The 16,433-nt window shown below is 44.8% G+C and overlaps 1 protein-coding gene across 1 annotated transcript in view; it reads left to right on the plus strand.

Annotated features, from left to right (window-relative positions):
• Positions 1 to 516: 516 nt before the first annotated feature.
• SEPTIN5 (septin 5) overlaps positions 517 to 16,433 on the plus strand; it is a 35,490-nt gene continuing 19,573 nt past the window's right edge. The window contains exon 1 of the mRNA XM_087913389.1: positions 517 to 764. The gene's annotated coding sequence lies outside the window, so the exon portion shown is untranslated. The remainder of the gene's footprint in view (positions 765 to 16,433) is intronic.

Below are 16,433 nucleotides of genomic sequence, written 5' to 3' on the forward strand. Positions count from 1 at the left end.
CAAAGGGGTTGTGCGGATGTTTTTTAAAATTTTGAGGTGAGGACCAACGGGGAAACTCTTTCCTGTTTTGAGAGGCTGGGTAGGGGCTGTACCCCAAGCATACCCCTCCACACCCCTCCAACTCCCCGAATGCCCACCCTGCCACAAATTCCCGCTAATACCATCACCCCAGCTCTGCGGGAACGAGAGAGAGAGAGAGAGAGGCTGATTTACCTTTGACTGGTCCCGGAGGCTTGGCTGGCAGCCTTTCAGCCAAATCATGAGGACTAGCGCCTGGAATGACCTGGATTGCAGCGCGAGGATGTTGTCTTCTGCAGTTTTCATCCTTCGGAGCCTGGGGGGGTGGGTGGGAGGGGAATCTGCTGGGAAGAGAAGGGGGGGGGTGATCGGGCACAGATCGGCCGGCTCGAGCCTGGGGTTTTGATTGGCTGCCGGCGACAGATTGGGCGGAGCCAGGCCTCCTTTGGCTCCGCCTCCCCCCTTTTCTATTGCACACATTCCCCCCCTCCCAACTCCCATCTTCACTCCGCGGAGCTCTCCGTTTCTCCGCTGCTTGCAACCTTCCGCGGAGCCTCGGTTTGCAAACGTCGGGAGGGCGGCCCGACCCGGATTGCAGGGGAAGGGGGCGGGTGGGGAGGAGGAGGCAGCCGCCACCCCTAAATCCAAGGAAGCCCCGCACCCTCTTTGTGGGGTGAGGGGGGGCGAGCCGAGGGTCTTCGAGATGAGCACAGCCCTGCGGTACAAGAGCAAGCTAGTCAACCCAGGTGAGCTATTTTTTTGGGGGGCTTGGATGGGAGAATAAGGTGCGTTTTTGCAACCTGCCTGCCTTTTTTGGGGGGGTGGGGGGAAGAGGGGCTTTTGAGTCTCAGGCGATTGTGTTTTTTCTTTCTTCTTCTTCTAATTTTGGCTTCTTCTTCGTCTTTTTCTCTCTTCCTCCTCTCCTCTCTCATCCACCCGCGTCTGCCCGTCTGGATTTCTCTCCCGTAGAAGAAAAGCAGGTAAGTTGACTCCCTTATTCTCTCTCTCTCTCTTTCCCCTTTGGCATCCCAGATGATGCTAAAGGAAAGGGGGGGGCACTTGCATTTCCTCGGCTGCTTCAAGGGAGGACAAGCGGAGGGCCCCCCCTCCTCCTCTCTCTTCCCTCCTCTCCCCCCCAGCCCCTCAATTTTACAGAGACCCCCATAAGGCGAGTAAAACCCCAGCTTTCCTGAAAGATGAATAGCAAACACCCGCATACAGACCCAGCGCTTGAGAATATCGGTTTCGGCTGCTTGCGGGGAAAGCAGGCTTTTTATAAGGGGGGGGGGGCGCGTTTGCAAAGACTAAGGCCTGTCCTTTGATTGGCAGCTAGCGACCCTTGATGGGGCTAACTCCTTTGCCCATGTGCTGCCAGGGGGCCAAGCTAAGCCATACCACATTCTGATCAATTCCTTCTCTTCTGGAGAGTCATTGGTGAGATTTCAAAGCGGCCTCCCTCCTTAGGGTCTGAGGGTTTCTTTCCCCCCCGCCGCCCCACCTCCTTCAGCATCCTTTTGGCGTGCCCAGTTTTCGTTCCCCCCAGGGATGCTGCTTAGGGTGTGTGTTTGTGCAGGGGTGGGGTGGGGTGGGGGGGGAAACTAGGGTGATGTAATTCCGTGGCAAGCAGGGAGGAAGATTGTTTATCTGCAATTTGGCTGGCTGGCTGGCTGGAGCTTTGTGCAGCCCGATCAGTTTGCAGGGATGGAGAGAGAGAGAGAGAGAGAGAGAAGAGAAGAGAGGGACGGAGAGAGAGAGAGTATGAGAGAGAGAGAGAGAGACAGAGAGAAAAGAGAAAGAGTGACAGAGAAGGGAGAGAGGGAGGGATGAAGAGAGAGAGAGAGAGAGACAGAGACAGAGAGGAAAGACAGAAAAGAAAGAGAGAGAGACAGAGAGAAGGAGGGAGGGACGGACGGAGAGAGAGAGAAAAAGGGGAGAGAGAGAGGGAGAGATGAAGAGAGACAGAGTATGAGAGAGAGAGTGAGAGACAGAGAGAAAAGAGAAAGAGTGACAGAGAGAGAAGGGAGAGAGGGAGGGATGAAGAGAGAGAGAGTATGAGAGAGAGAGTGAGAGACAGAGAGAAAAGAGAAAGAGTGACAGAGAGAAGGGAGAGAGGGAGGGATGAAGAGAGAGTGAGTGAGAGCCAGAGAGGAGAGACAGAAAAGAAGGAGAGAGAGAGTGACAGAGAGAAGAAGGAGGGAGGGAGGGAGAGAAGGAGAGAGAGAGAGAGAGAGAGATGAGGAATTAGGGTATTATTGTTATTGGCTGGCAGAAGGGTAGATTGGATTCTAGACTACATCCAGCTGTGGCTTCTTGGTCTTAGAGGTCGGTAGGTAGGTAGGTAGCTGTGGATGGAGATGTAGAAAGAATTAAATCCGTGCTTTGGGCTTGGCTGTTTATCCGGTTTGAGCAGGAGAGAATACAGATGCTGAAGGCTTGAGGTTAAAGGATTGGAGGAGTAAATTGGCCTTCTTGAGCCTTTCCCCCGTCTGAGTAAGTTCCCTGACGCTTCCTCAACCTGGCAAGGAAGGAATGTTTCCAGATGGAGGAGGAGGAGGATGGCTTTTTAGAGAGTGGGTTGAATTGTGTTCAAACATGGCAACTGTGGTCTTCCTTCTGCTGGATTTATATTTTATTTGTTTGTTTGTTTGTATCCTGCCCTTTTTCTTGTTTTTACAAATCACTCAAGGTGGCAAACATCCAACACACCTTCCTCCTGTTTTCCCAACAACAGTCCTGTGAGGTAGTTTGGGCGGAGAGGGAGGAACTGGGCCAAGGTCGCCCATTTGGCTTTCATGGCTAAGGCAGGACTAGAACTCACAGTCTCCTGGCGATTGGCCCAAAGTCACCCAGCTGGATTTCATGGCTAATAAGTCGGGACTAGAACTCACTGTCTCCTAGTGATTGGCCCGAAGTCATTCAGCTAATTTTCCTGCCTAAAGCGGGACTAGAACTCGCAATCTCCTGCTTTCTGGCATGATGCTTTAACCACTAGACCCAACTAGCTAGTTTTCTTCCCCATCCCTGCATGATTCACATATTTTTTTTCTCCTTTTTGATGGCGTCACTCAAACACGTTCAGCTTTTCCCTGTGTCTCCCCTAAGCCAATCTACAATGCCTTTATTTGAATATATGGTGTGTTTTTTTGTAATATAACTTTATGTAGATGGAAGGTACCATTAATGATGTGCCCCCAAGTCCATGTCATTTTTCACTGACCACATAAATAGTTCTTTTCTTGGGTGATCTGGCCCTAACCAGGTCCTTCAGGTCATCCATCATTGTTGAAACTAAATCCACCCAACTTGCTAATGGTCATCTCCGCCTCCTCTGTCTTTTCACCTTTGCCAGAATTATGGATTTACAGATTAACAGAGTTGGAAGGGACCTTGTAGGTCATCTAGTCCAACCCCCAGCCCAAGCAGGAGACCCTACACCGTTTCTGACAGATGGCAATCCAAACTCTTCTTGAAAGCCTCCAGGGATGAAGCTCCCATAACTTCCGAAGGCAACTTCTGTGCCATGGGTTGATTGTTCTCACTGTCAGAAAATTCCTCCTTATTTCCAGGTTGAATCTCTCCTGGATCAGTTTCCATCCATTATTCCTTATCTGGCCTTTGGGTGCTTTAGAAAATACCTTGACCCCCTTTCTCCTTTCTGTGGCAGCCCCTCAAATAATGGAAGACTGCTATCCTGTCTCCTCTGGTCCTTCCCTTCCCTAGACTAACCAGGCCCGTTTAGTGACTGTTCAAACTTACGATGGGGCTGAAAAAAGTGACTTACGACCATTTTTCAAACTTACGACTTTTGAGTACAACTTTTTTTTTAACTCATAGATAAACATTTTGAATACAGTGTATTGTCAGGGCATATCATTTTGCAAAAGTAAAACGAAAAAAAGGGGAAAAAAGATAGTAACATATATGCTAATATCAATAGTAGTGGTACAACATAAAATGATTTTAACCAAACTTATACTTACGTTAGCTTATTTATAATTCTGTTGATTATATTGACATACTTATAGTTATAAGGAGCCTCTGTGGCGCAATGGTTAGAGTGCAGTACTGCAAGCTACTTCTGCTGCAGCCAGCTGCTGACAATTTGGCGGTTCAAATCTCACCAGGCTCAAGGTTGACTAAGCCTTCCATCCTTCCCGAGGTGGGTAAAATGAGGACCCAAATTGTTGGGGGCAATTATACTGACTCTGTAAACCGCTCAGAGCGGGCTGTAAAAGCACTGTAAAGCTGTATATAAGTCTAAGCACTATTGCTATTGCCCTTCCTTCCTTCCGTCCATCCGTCATGTGCAGTGGGTAGAATGCAGTATTGCAGGCTAACTCTGCCCACTGTCAGCAGTTCAGTCCTGACCAGCTCCAGGTTGACTCAGCCTTCCATCCTTCCTGGATGGGTAAAATGAGGACCCAGATTGTTGACGGCAAGAGGCTGACTCTGTAAACGGCTTAAAGAGGGCTGGAAAGCACTATAAAGCAGTATATAAGTCTACGTGCTGTTGCTATAAACCATGTTTGTGTTTAATTTATACATAGCAATAATCTTTCCTCATCTAATATCTACCTCTCATCTCCAACCACTCATAGAATCTATTCCATGTTAAGTAATATTCTGTATGTCCTTTGTCTTTTATTTTCAATGTCAATCTATCCATCTCTGCCCAGTCCAATATTTTCTGAATTATATCTTCATCTGATGGAGTGTTCTTAACGTCTTGTAGCATCCCTGTGATCATGGGTTGAAAATTCAGAGGCTTGGCAACTGGTTCATGCTTACGACCGTTGCTCTGTGTCTCAAGATCAAGTGATCCCCTTTTGCGACCTTCTGACAAGCAGATTCACTTAAGAACCGCGATCCTAGTTCGACAACTGCAGTGGTTCACTGAGCAACGATGTCAAGAAAGGAGGTCAAAATGGGGCAAAACTCACTTAACGAACGTCTTGCTTGGCGACAGAAATGTTGGGCTTCCGTTGTGAGTCGAGGACTTACCTGTATTCATCCAGTCTCGTGAGCCTGGGAAATTGGAGGAGCTTGTTCCACGATGCCCTGTTGGGTTGAATTAATGGTTGGTGACATTTGGGTCAACTTCCAAACCTCGCGAAGGCACGTGCCATGAGAAAACTCCATGCAGGGAGCGAAAAAGTGGCCCCGAACCTCTCGTGGAAACCACAGGGAGGTCTAAGAATAGTCTGAAGGAGATTGCTGGAAGCAAAACGATTCCTGCATCTCCATCCAGTCTTGTTGCTAAGCAACGGGGAGGCATCTCGCACACTCCTGCAAAGTCACGCTAGCTGCGCACACTAGCAATATTAAATGGGGGACCAGAAGGGAAGGCGAAGGCCAATATTGTTCCCAAGAGCTGTCGGAACTCCACCGGCTGTGATTGAACTCGATGGGGAAAGGTGCTCAGGAGGTTGGACGAGACGTTATAGGTGTCTTAAAACGAGGACTAATAGATTTCTTTTCCAAGGCAGTAATTGTCTTGAATTCAAACAGTGCATTTGTGATTTAGTCCTATGTATACAGTGGCATTTTTAAACTATTTAACTTACTGAATGTTTTAGATGGGTTTTAGACTAGGTTTTAATAATAATAATTATTATTATTTTAATGTTTAAATACTCTGTTAGTGTGATTGTGATGTGGTTTTTGGGGCACTGTGCTGGAGTAGATTTCAAATGTCATTGTATTCGTGGAATGCAATGACAATAAAAGCATTCTATCTCATCCGCTGGCAAGGTTGAAGATCTGATCTCAAATCTACGTGGCTGAGAGCTTTCTTAATAGGTTATCCTTCAGTTAGGACCATAACTGAGCCTGGAATCATGATCACGAGTCCAGCTGTTAAGTTGCATTCTGATTTTACGACATTTTATTTTTGCTGTGTTGTTTTAACAGATTAACAGAGTTGGAAGGGACCTTGAAGGTCTTCTAGTCCAGCCCCCTGCACAAGCAGGAGACCCTATACCATTCTGGATCAAAGACTGTCCAATCTTTTCTTAAAAACATCCGGTGATTGAACACCCACAACTTTTGAAGGCTGATTTTTTTTTATAATTAATTGTACTCACCGTTGGGAAATCCCTCCTTAGTTCTAGGTTGCTTCTCTCCTTGATTAGTTTCCATCCGTTGCTTCTTGTCCTGCCTTCTGGTGCTTTGGAGAATAGCTTGACTCCCTTTTCTTTGGGGCAGCCCCTGAGATATTGGAATACTACTATCATGTCACCCCTGGTTGCTTTTCTTTGCTAGGCTAAACATACCAAATTCCCTCAACTGTTCACCCTCCAGACCTCTTTGTTGCTCTTCTCTGGCACTCTGTTCTGACCCACGCCCTTTTCCAACAAATCAAACACAATCCAAAAGGAACAGAAACCCTGTAATGCTTTTACAAAATAATTAGCTGTGATAAGCACAAACCTTGCCAAAACTGTACGAGACTGCCAAGAATCACAGATAATAAATGTTGCACAACACAAGAGTCCAACTTAAGATACTGTAATGTCCACAAGGCTGAGTTTCAAAACGTCTTTGCTTCCTGCAAAGAACGTCCGATTCACAGCTGACTTTTATCTTCTTGAAGGAGGGGCCATTACCTTGCAGCCTTACTCCCGAGTTGCCCATGCTACTGCAGCTGCTCTTTCCTGTGAGTAGCCCTGCGCGCACGCGCACTTGGCACAGGCTCCTCGGGAACCTCCTCATCGCTGCTGCCAGCCCCCACAATCTCTGAAGGCAGCAGTCCACTCCCTAAAAGTCCTGGCCCCTCATCTGAGTCCTCGCTCCCCTCAGCCGTCCACACCTGCTGCCGGCTAACCAAAACACTCTTTCGGGAGGGTCTCTGCCTCTTCTTTGAATCATGTACAACAGTGTTACCATAAAATAAAATTTGATTTTGATCCCCAGTAGCCCATCTCTTGGACTGTCCCGAAGGTGCTTTTTTCAGGAGGGCAGCCATGACTTAGAATCCCTACAGACTCTTACTGCTTGGGCAGTGGGTTGGACTAGATGACCTATAAGGTCCCTTCCAACTCTCTTAATCTGAATGTAAGATTCCCTCTCTTGGGCTGCTGTGCACGGGGATGATGCAACCTTGGGTTCCAGCCGGCAGGGTGTTGTTAGGCCACCGTCAGTCACCCTGGATCAGAACGAGAACCAACAGCTACCAATTTCCATCCATTTCCCCCCCCCCCAATATAGTCCGGGCCCCCTTCCCTTCCTTCCACCACGTCTGTGCTTCTGCAGCCTTTTTCAGAAACTGCCCTATGCAAATGTCTGACGAAATGCAGTCCCTGGGGATTTGCTCCAGCAGAGCTTATTGCTGATGAAAACCCATCGCCCGGATCCAAGGCATTTCTTTCAATTTAGGTGGAAGGCAAGGAACACATCTTTCAGTTGGATTTTTTTTTTCTTTTAATTTATCCGCCTGGTGAATTACGCAGAAAAATAGAAGATCGCCCTTCGCATGGAAATGGAAGAGTTGCCTGTCGTTTTGCAGGACCCCGTGGGTTGAATTATTGCCAAAAAAGCCAGCCCAATTCTAGGCTGGGTAAACAGAGGGATAGAATCAAGATCATGTGAAGTGTTAGTACCACTTTATAATGCCTTGGTAAGGCCACACTTGGGATCCTGTATCCAGTTTTTGGTTGCTGCGATGTAAAAAAAGGATTTTGAGACTCTAGAAAAAGTGCAGAGAAGAGCAACCAGGATGATGAGGGGACCGGAGGCTAAAACATACGACGAACGGTTGCAAGAACTGGGCATGGCCTAGTCTAGGGAAGAGAAGGACCAGGGGAGACAGGATAGCTGTCTTCCAATATCTCAGGGGCCGCCCCAAAGAAGAGGGAGTCAAGCTATTCCCCAAATCACCTGAAGGAAGAACAAGAAGCAACGGATGGAAACCGATCAAGGAGAGAAGCAACCTAGAACTAAGGAGAGATTTCCTGACAGATAAAACAATTGATCAGTCTTCAGAAGTTGTGGCTGCTCCATCAGAGGAGGCTTTTAAAAAGAGACGGGACAGCGACTTGTCTGGAATGATACAGGGTTTCCTGCCTAAGCAGGGGGTTGGACTAGAAGACCTCCAAGGTCCCTTCCAACTCTGTTATTCTATTCTATATTCTATATTTTATTCTATTTATTCCCTTCCATACTATTCTCCTTCCTCATTCTATTCTATTCTATTCTATTCTATTCTATTCTATTCTATTCTATTCTATTCTATTCTATTCTATTCTCTCCCTGAAGCTCCCAAGCAGGATTTGCAAAGCCAGCGTGGGGCTCCCGGTGGTTTCAAAAAACCAGCCTTTATAACAAGCTGGCTGAGCGAGTTTCTGTCTTGCAGGAATTCTGCTTTGGAGAGCCAGCCGATCCAGTTTTATTGGCTAATTGGTTTGGACTCCTCCTGATGGCGGCGTGTCCCGATTTTTTTTTTCTTCCTGGTGAAGAGACAAGGGACAGCATCTAAAAAATTTGGAGCGGTTTCTCTTCCTGCACCGCCCTGGAAAATACATCATGATAGAAATTGCAGTGGTGCAGTAGCCTGTTGCCTCGCAATCAGGAGGCTGTGAGTTCAATCCTCGGTTAGAGGCAGATAATTTCTCTCTCTGGACATACTGAGAATTTATCTGCTGAACAAAACTCCGCCCTGGTGACAGGAAGGGCATCCGTCCAGTCAACATTCAGCTCCATCCAGTGGCTCAGATTCCACCCCGCAAGGGACGATGGGTTCGTTAAATGAAGATGATGATCACGATAGAAATTGCAGGTCGTTCTCAATTTATAATTAGGGGCAGATTTTCCCTTGCTAAGGAAGACGCCTACGAGGTGAATTGTTCCCGATTTCAGGACTGTTTTTTACCATGGTGGTTAAGCAGATCACTTCAGTTAAGGTGAACCATGCGGTCGTTAAGCCAATTGGGCTTCTTCCATTGAGTTTGCTTTTTGGAAGGTTGCAAATGTAGATCACACGACCCTGAGATGCGGCAACCCTTGTAAACCCACGTCGGTTGCCGAATTTTGATCATGCGACATTGGGGATTTGGTGACGGTTGTAAGTGCAAGGATCGGTCATAAGTCATTTTTTTTTTCCTTGCCATCCCAAAGGTGCTTTCTTTCTTTTTTTTTCCTCGGGAGGCAAGTGGACTTCCTGTTTTTTTCATTTTGAAGGCGTTTCGCTTCTCATCCAAGAGGCTTCTTCATCTCTGACTGGATGGTGAGAAAATGGAAGGATTTATACTCCTTGCAGACAGCTGGTCATTTGCCTCCTTTTAGATGGTCCATTGAGACCACTTGGAGGTCTGTCCGTGTCCTCGGGGTCAGCTGAGTGGTGCAAATAGGCGTGGAGCTTTCTTGGAACTGTCATGTTGTAAACTGGAGATAGACAATATCATATCCTTCCCCCTCTGTTGAAGGAGGGTTGTTCAATTTTGACATAAAGGCTTCTTGGACGCCTCTTTCAAACCAGCGGCCGTCTCTGTCCAAAATGTGGACGTTGCTGTCTTCCAAAAATAATAATAACAATATAGGAAATACTCTAAATGCTCTGATGATCATTTCTAAAAATCCTTTCTAAGTGAGCACTTAGAAACCAAGAGGAACATATGCGCCAAATGTCAAGTTTGTAGACTTTACAGTTCTGGAGATTTTGTGATGATGCGTGAGTGGTATTTCCCTTTTATAGAGAGAGAGGGAGATTGAGAGGGGTGCATACAATATACACCCCAGCAGATGGAAATCTGTCTTCTGTGGCTGTCTGAATTTGTGAGCAAGGTTTCCCTCTCCTAAATAATTCATGCTACAAGCAGACAAATACATCAGAGAAGAAATCATTTCTCTGCCTATGCTGGGTCTAGCCACACAGAATTTTAACCCTTTGGGGAATAAAAAATGACCGTCTTGTTTTTAAAACAGTGCAATCTTTCCTTGTTCTTCTTGGATTTTTTTTTCGTCCCCAGAAAAAAAATGCTTCGTAATCTTTCTTTTTTAGGGTGTCTAAGACTTTCTAGGGTGGACTGCAGGTCTCAAGTAAGTTTTTTTTAGGAATTAAGGAATTGTTCGCTGCACAAGAAATGCCATTGATTGGTTTGGACCTTGAGGCTGAATCAGCTTTCTGTCCTTCCGAGGACGGTAAAATGAGGACCCAGATAGTTGGGGGCAAGAGGCTGACTCTGTAAAACCACTTAGAGAGGCCTGTGAAGTGGTATATAAGTGCTATTGCTACTCACCTCTGGATTGATAAAATCGATTTCTTCCTAATATTTCAAGTCCCGAGGAACTGAACACCGTGTGCAGTTGGCAGGAAAAAAAAATCTTTCTAAGGTGTAGAATTAGGAAGATGGGGGTGCCTTGGAGTCTGTTTTCATTTTTTTTTTCCTGTCTCCCTATTTTAAAGAAGATAAAATAAAGCCATGGAAAGACTGCTGGGGTGTTTTTTTTTTTTTAGAGGAAGGAAACCTCTCTGCACAATTTTTGAGAAAAGCTTTCATACTAGGAAGACTTTGTGTCCCGGGGCTGAGAAGAATCCTGTTCAAAATCTCCGTAGGAACGGATCTCTTTTCTCCATTTCTTTGCTCCGCAAATGTTTGGGTACTTGGAGGAAGACAGTGGGGTGCCTCGAAGCTGCGGGGCCGTGTTCTTTCAGGCCAGCTTTTGTTGTTAGCTCACACAAAGCTTTCCTGTTTGGGAAAGTGCCCGCCCGTTGGTACATTCCTTGGCTGGTGCCAGCCAGTACTGGGACATAACTGCAAATTGGCCGTGAAACCAAGTCGTGTCTCTCCATTCAGGAGGCAGGAACTGCTCAGCTGGGGATTGGGTGCCTCTGGATGGGTGTTTTTCCATCTCTGCGACTTCAACTCCCAGAGTTCCCCCTTGGCCAGCATTGGCTGGGAATTCTGGGGACTGAAGTCCCTGCATCTTAAAGTGCCCGAGGTTGAAGAACGCCGTGAGTAGGTACCCATCTTTGCGTCTTACCAGGCTTGCTCTCTGCAAGAAAGCTATTTTGTCTATGAAAACAAGAGATTTTAAACCCTGCTCCTTTCACCCTCTGATGATGTTCCATAGTTGGGTCGTGAAATGTCTGCAAGGAAAACAGCCAAGCTCAGGGAGCACCAAGGACTCCACAGGATGTCTTGCCTGCCTCCTCCTCCTCTCCACACACCCCACTCCCTTCTAGCACTGATGATGTTACCTAGTTTGGGTCATGAAATGTCTTCAAGAAAACCGCCAAGCTCAGAGAGCACCAAGGCCCCCGAAAAATGCCTCTTCATAAGGCAGGCAAATCAAATAGCATTTTAGACATTGCAGCCTCCAAACCTTCCTTGCTGCCTGAATGCCTTCATTGACAGGCCAGGGCGGGAATCGTCGTTCCGGTGCCAAGGAATATAGTAAGGCAGGTGTGGTGCTGTTTTTTGTTCTTTTTTAAATATTTTGTGAGCTTGCTGGTGCCTCCTTTGGCAAGAGCCAGCTCTGTTACACAGTCAAACGAAACTTTTAACACCTTTTCCCACAAATGCCGGCTCTTTTCACAGTTTGTTCTCTCCGGGGCCCCGAGTTCAAAAGCGTTTATTCCTCGCTGGGTTCGAGGCGAAAAGACGCAGAAGCAGAATTTCATTTGTTTTTCTGTCAATATCCAGCAGGGATTCTGCATCTTGGAGCACATGAAAAATAAGAGTCTTTAGATGTTGGCTCCACCACATTTTGATTCTAAAGGTTCCCCTCGTACATAATACGGGATGGTCGTTTCTGGCTCTAGGGGGAGGCGCTCATCTCTGTTGCAAAGCCGAATGACTTGGCTTGTGAGAAGGTCGCAAAAGGAGATCGCCTGACCTCGGAACACAGCAGCCGTCATAACTGTGAATCCATTCTCAAGCATCCGAATGTAAATCACGGGACCACGGGGATGTCACCAATGGTCATGAGTGTGAGAAATGGCCACAAGTCACTTTTTTCAGTGCCGTTGTCACATTCGAACGGTCAGTAAGTGAACTGTTGTAAGTCAAGGACTACCTATAAAAAGAAAAATGAAAATAATGGGAAAATAGAGGAAAAAGTACAGGGGAAAAAGGAAAAGGGGAAATATTGACTTCCAACTCTTTTTTATTTATTTTATTTTGTTCATTATTATTTATTTATTTGTCAAAAGCTTACAGTATAACAGAAACAAGAATAAACATAAGTTTAAATACAAGAAATAGGAACTAATAATAGGACAGGGACAGTAGGCACGATTGTGCGCTTATGCACACCCCTTACAGACCTCTCAGGAATGGGGTGAGGTTTTTAGCCTAATAGAATAAGATAATATACGACCTCAATGTTTTATTTTTATGTAATAACTAGCAGGATACCCGGGCTTCGCTGCGAAACTATGTGATGGGGCAAGTTTTTTGGGAGGAAAATAAGAGGGGAAAATTCTGCCTCTGCCTACCAGCATCCATCGGTATTCATCTGGCATCCTGTCAGTGTGTGAGAGAGTTGAGGGCTGTTTGGAAACTGAAGTAGTATTTGCTGTGTGAGCAAGGAGACAGCAAGGAGCCTGGGTGTGGCTTAGCTCAACTGTTCTGGACTAAAGCTGCTTGGTGCTGTGAAACTGAAACTCCTCTCCTCTGCTTGTGTTTTGCATTTGGAAGAGATTTCTTTTCAGGTGGGGAGGGGGAGTAGAACTCCTTAGCATCAGGGCATGTTAATAATAATAATATAACAAAATACTAATAGCTCTGATGGTCATTTTGAAACAGGTTTCTTTTCAGGTGGGGAGGGGGAGTAGAACTCCTTAGAATCAGAGAATAATAATAATAATAATAATAATAATAATAATAATAATAATAATAATAATAATAATAATAATATACCAATACTAATGCTCTGATGGTCATTTTGAAAAATCTTTTCTTAGTGAGCCCCTAGAAGCCTAGAGGAACATTCATGCCAAATTTCAAGTTTGTAGGCTTTACGGTTCTGGAGATTTTGTGACGATGCGTGAGTGGTATTTCACCTTTTATATATATATAGATATATACTCTCCATTTCTCTAGCAACCAACTTATCAGCAAAACCCCAAATCAGAGCTTCATTTGTTTTCTCCTCAAGCACAAAGTCCAAAAGCGATCTGAAGCTGTTTTAGTTTTTATTTTGCTTGGTTTTGAGATGCTGAAGCCCACTTCCAGAGACCATATATTCAGCCAGGCACGATGAACTGGACACCATTCATACTTTAAACAAGGTTTGCTGTGAAACCAGTTGACGGAAAATCAGCGTAATGGGCAGACCGTGTGATCTATTCCGTTTGCTTTAGTTTTCTTTTCCTTGGCCCCGAATGAGCAGAAGGCTCCATGTAACTGCAAAAACTTTGGACAGGCTTGGAGAGAAAAACACATGTCTGTCTGTCTTTCTGTCTGTCTGTCTCTCTGTCTGTGTGTGTGTTTTATCCTTCTGGATCATGATTCTATACACCAGGCTGAAGTACAAGAGAAGGGAGTTTGTGAATTTGGGGTGCGGTGAACCATTGGGTTGTCAATCTTGGGGAGTTGGCAAGAGAGATGGGGAAGGAGCTGCTGATAGAAGTGTTTTTCATAGGCTGCCAGAGGAGAAATAAGAACTATTAGCAGAGGATCATAATTACATGAAATGAGAGTTAAAAAAAAAAAATTGGCATTGGATAAAAGAGTTCTAAATGGGGCAGTGAGGATGTGACAATCATCATCGTAAATTGTTGTTGTTATTATTATTATTTCTTCTTCTTCTTCTTCTTCTTCTTCTTCTTCTTCTTCTTCTTCTTCTTCTTCTTCTTCTTCTCCTCCTCCTCCTCCTCCTCCTCCTCCTCTTCCTCTTCCTCTTCCTCCTCTTCCTCTCCTTCTCCTTCTTCTTCCTCCTCCTCCTCCTTCTCCTTTTTCCTTTTCCTTCTTCTTCCTCTTCGTCTCTTTCTCCCTCTTCTTCTTCTCCTTCCTTTCTTCTTTTTTCTCCTCCTCCTCCTCCTCCTCCTCCTCCTCCTCCTCCTCCTCCTCCTCTTCCTCCTCCTCCTCCTCCTCCTCCTCCTCCAAGCTGAGACAAGAACTGCATTCACCCATCATGAGATCTAGAAACCTAGCCCAACAAATTTGCTCTGACACTCTTCACCACCTTAATACTTTATATATGTCGCTCTCACAAGCAGTTGACTGCATCTCCTCCCCTGGCTTTGAATTTGGAGCAGAAACTTCATTTTGTGCAAGGGAGTTTTCCTTCCTCACAATTTTGTACATGAGGACCAAAACTGTTTTTTCCCCTCTGGGCTGGGAGGGTCAGGGAAACAGGTGTATTTTCCAGCGTCAGTGACTCAGTGCTTCTTCATCTGTTGGCAAAATGAATTTCCTGAAATAATTCCACTTGGCTGAATCCAACTCAATCTTTCTCGCTTTCTTGTTCTCCAGTGATGGGCTTGTTTTCTGCCTAACTTTATTTTATTTTATTTTATTTTATTTTAAGGCACAGTTTTTTTGTAATGGTGTCTTTAGCTAGAATGAGGAGAGCGGGAGGAGAAAGTAGCACAATGTCCCGTTTTTTAAAACCATGCCAGTTGCTATGATAGGGTAGTAGAGAATATAGAAGAGAATACAGAATAACCCTCTCCCTCTCCCTCTCTCTTTTGTGTATGTGTTGTGTTTGTATCTGTGTGTGTGCACAACATTCTTCTGGAAGCCATTGAAAGGTTTCTATTTTTTTGTTTTCCCTCTTTGGGATGACGCTCTTTTAATAGAACATCTAAATAGTAATATTTATATCCTTTCTTCTTCTTTTTTCCCTGTAAAAACAATGAGAAAAATATAGCTACTGTTGAAAGACACTATAAAAATAGAGAAAGATCCTTGAAATAATAACCCATGGCCTTGTTTTTGAAGTGAGTGTGACCTGCCCTCGATTTACATAACAAAAGAAGCTATAAAGTGAATGTATTTTTGCTTTTTGTTCGGTTTAAATTTGTTTTGCGCCGGGCTGGTTATATTTATTACATTAGATTTAAACAAGATGAGTGTTGAGATTTAGAAAACTGGCTTCGTATTTTTGCTTTCTGCTCATCTCTTCAGGAGAAATAGAGGAACAAAACTAAGAATGAGCCAGAGAGCTTCAATTATTTTGTTGGTCTGTAACAGAGGTCTTCAAGCATGGCAGCTTTAAGACTTGTGGATGTCAGCTCCCAGAATTCCTCCTCCAGTCATGTTAGCTCAGGAATTCTGGGACTTGAAGTCCACAAGTCTTAAAATTGCCAAGTTTGAAGACCCCTTTGGTCTGTGAGAATAATTCTGATCTGGCTGGGTTCCCTCAACATCCTAGCTAGTTGAAAATTTTATAGGGATGCATTTCTGGAGGTTTTAAGAGGAGACTGGACAGTCATTTGTCTGAAATGGGTATAGAGGTTGGACTAGAAGACCTCCAAAGGTCCTTTCCAACTCTGTTATTCTGTTACAAAACATTGACCTCCAGCATTATCTCAGTGGAAGTTACAAATCTGTTATTCTGATTCGGTGTGTTGTGTGAATCCAGCCGTTATAACCTGGATATTTTCCTTAAGCTATCATATGATTTGTTTTGATTGTATTTGAGTGCAGATATTCTGTTTCGATAACCTAAGGGTGGTATTTAAGATGTGTTTTTTTTTTCAACCTTGGCAGCTTTAAGATGTGTGGACTTCAACTCCCAGAATTCCCCAGCCAGCATGTCTAACATGGATGAATTTGAACTCCCAGAATTCTCTGGTTAACATGGCTGACTGTTTGTCTGTCTTAAAGCATGTTGGCTGGGGAATTCTGGGTGTTGAAGTCCATATCTCTTAAAGCTTGCTGACTGGGGAATTCTGGGAGTTTAACTTAAGTCCATACATCTTAAAGCGTGCTGGGCAGGGAATTCTGGGAGTTGAAGTCCACTCATGATAAAACATGGGAATTCTGAGAGTTGTCATCCATACATCTCAAAGTTGCCAGGATTGGAAAAAATAATAATTTAGAGGGGTTTTTAATCTGATTTTTGACTTTCTGGGCACAGCACACGTTCCTTTCTTCTTTAGTATCCCTTCCTTGTACCAAGGAGTTCAAATAAAATTGGTTTTCCAGCAACTTTAATTGATGAGCAGCTCTTTTGGGTGAAATGATTTGCCATTTATAAATCAGTGTTTTTCCCACCCAGTGTGTCAGATGGGGACATCGCTTTTCCTTTGATTTCACTCTGGACAAAGGGATGATTGTGATAGGGTAGAGGGCATTTCGAGCCAGGATTGTCCCTTTTTTTTTTTTTTTTTTTTGCCTCCAAAGTTGGACTCATGTTTTACACTTGCTATTTGCTTCTATTTACTCTGTATCTCGTTTAGTTACTTCGATTTACTGGCTGGTAAATGACAGGTTTTGAACCCTGATTCCTCAAGGTCAAGGAAAGCTTTG

The sequence above is a fragment of the Pseudonaja textilis genome, chromosome 15, assembly GCF_049901715.1.
Source record: "Pseudonaja textilis isolate UNSWEBS1 chromosome 15, rPseTex1.2, whole genome shotgun sequence".
NCBI lineage: Eukaryota > Metazoa > Chordata > Lepidosauria > Squamata > Elapidae > Pseudonaja > Pseudonaja textilis.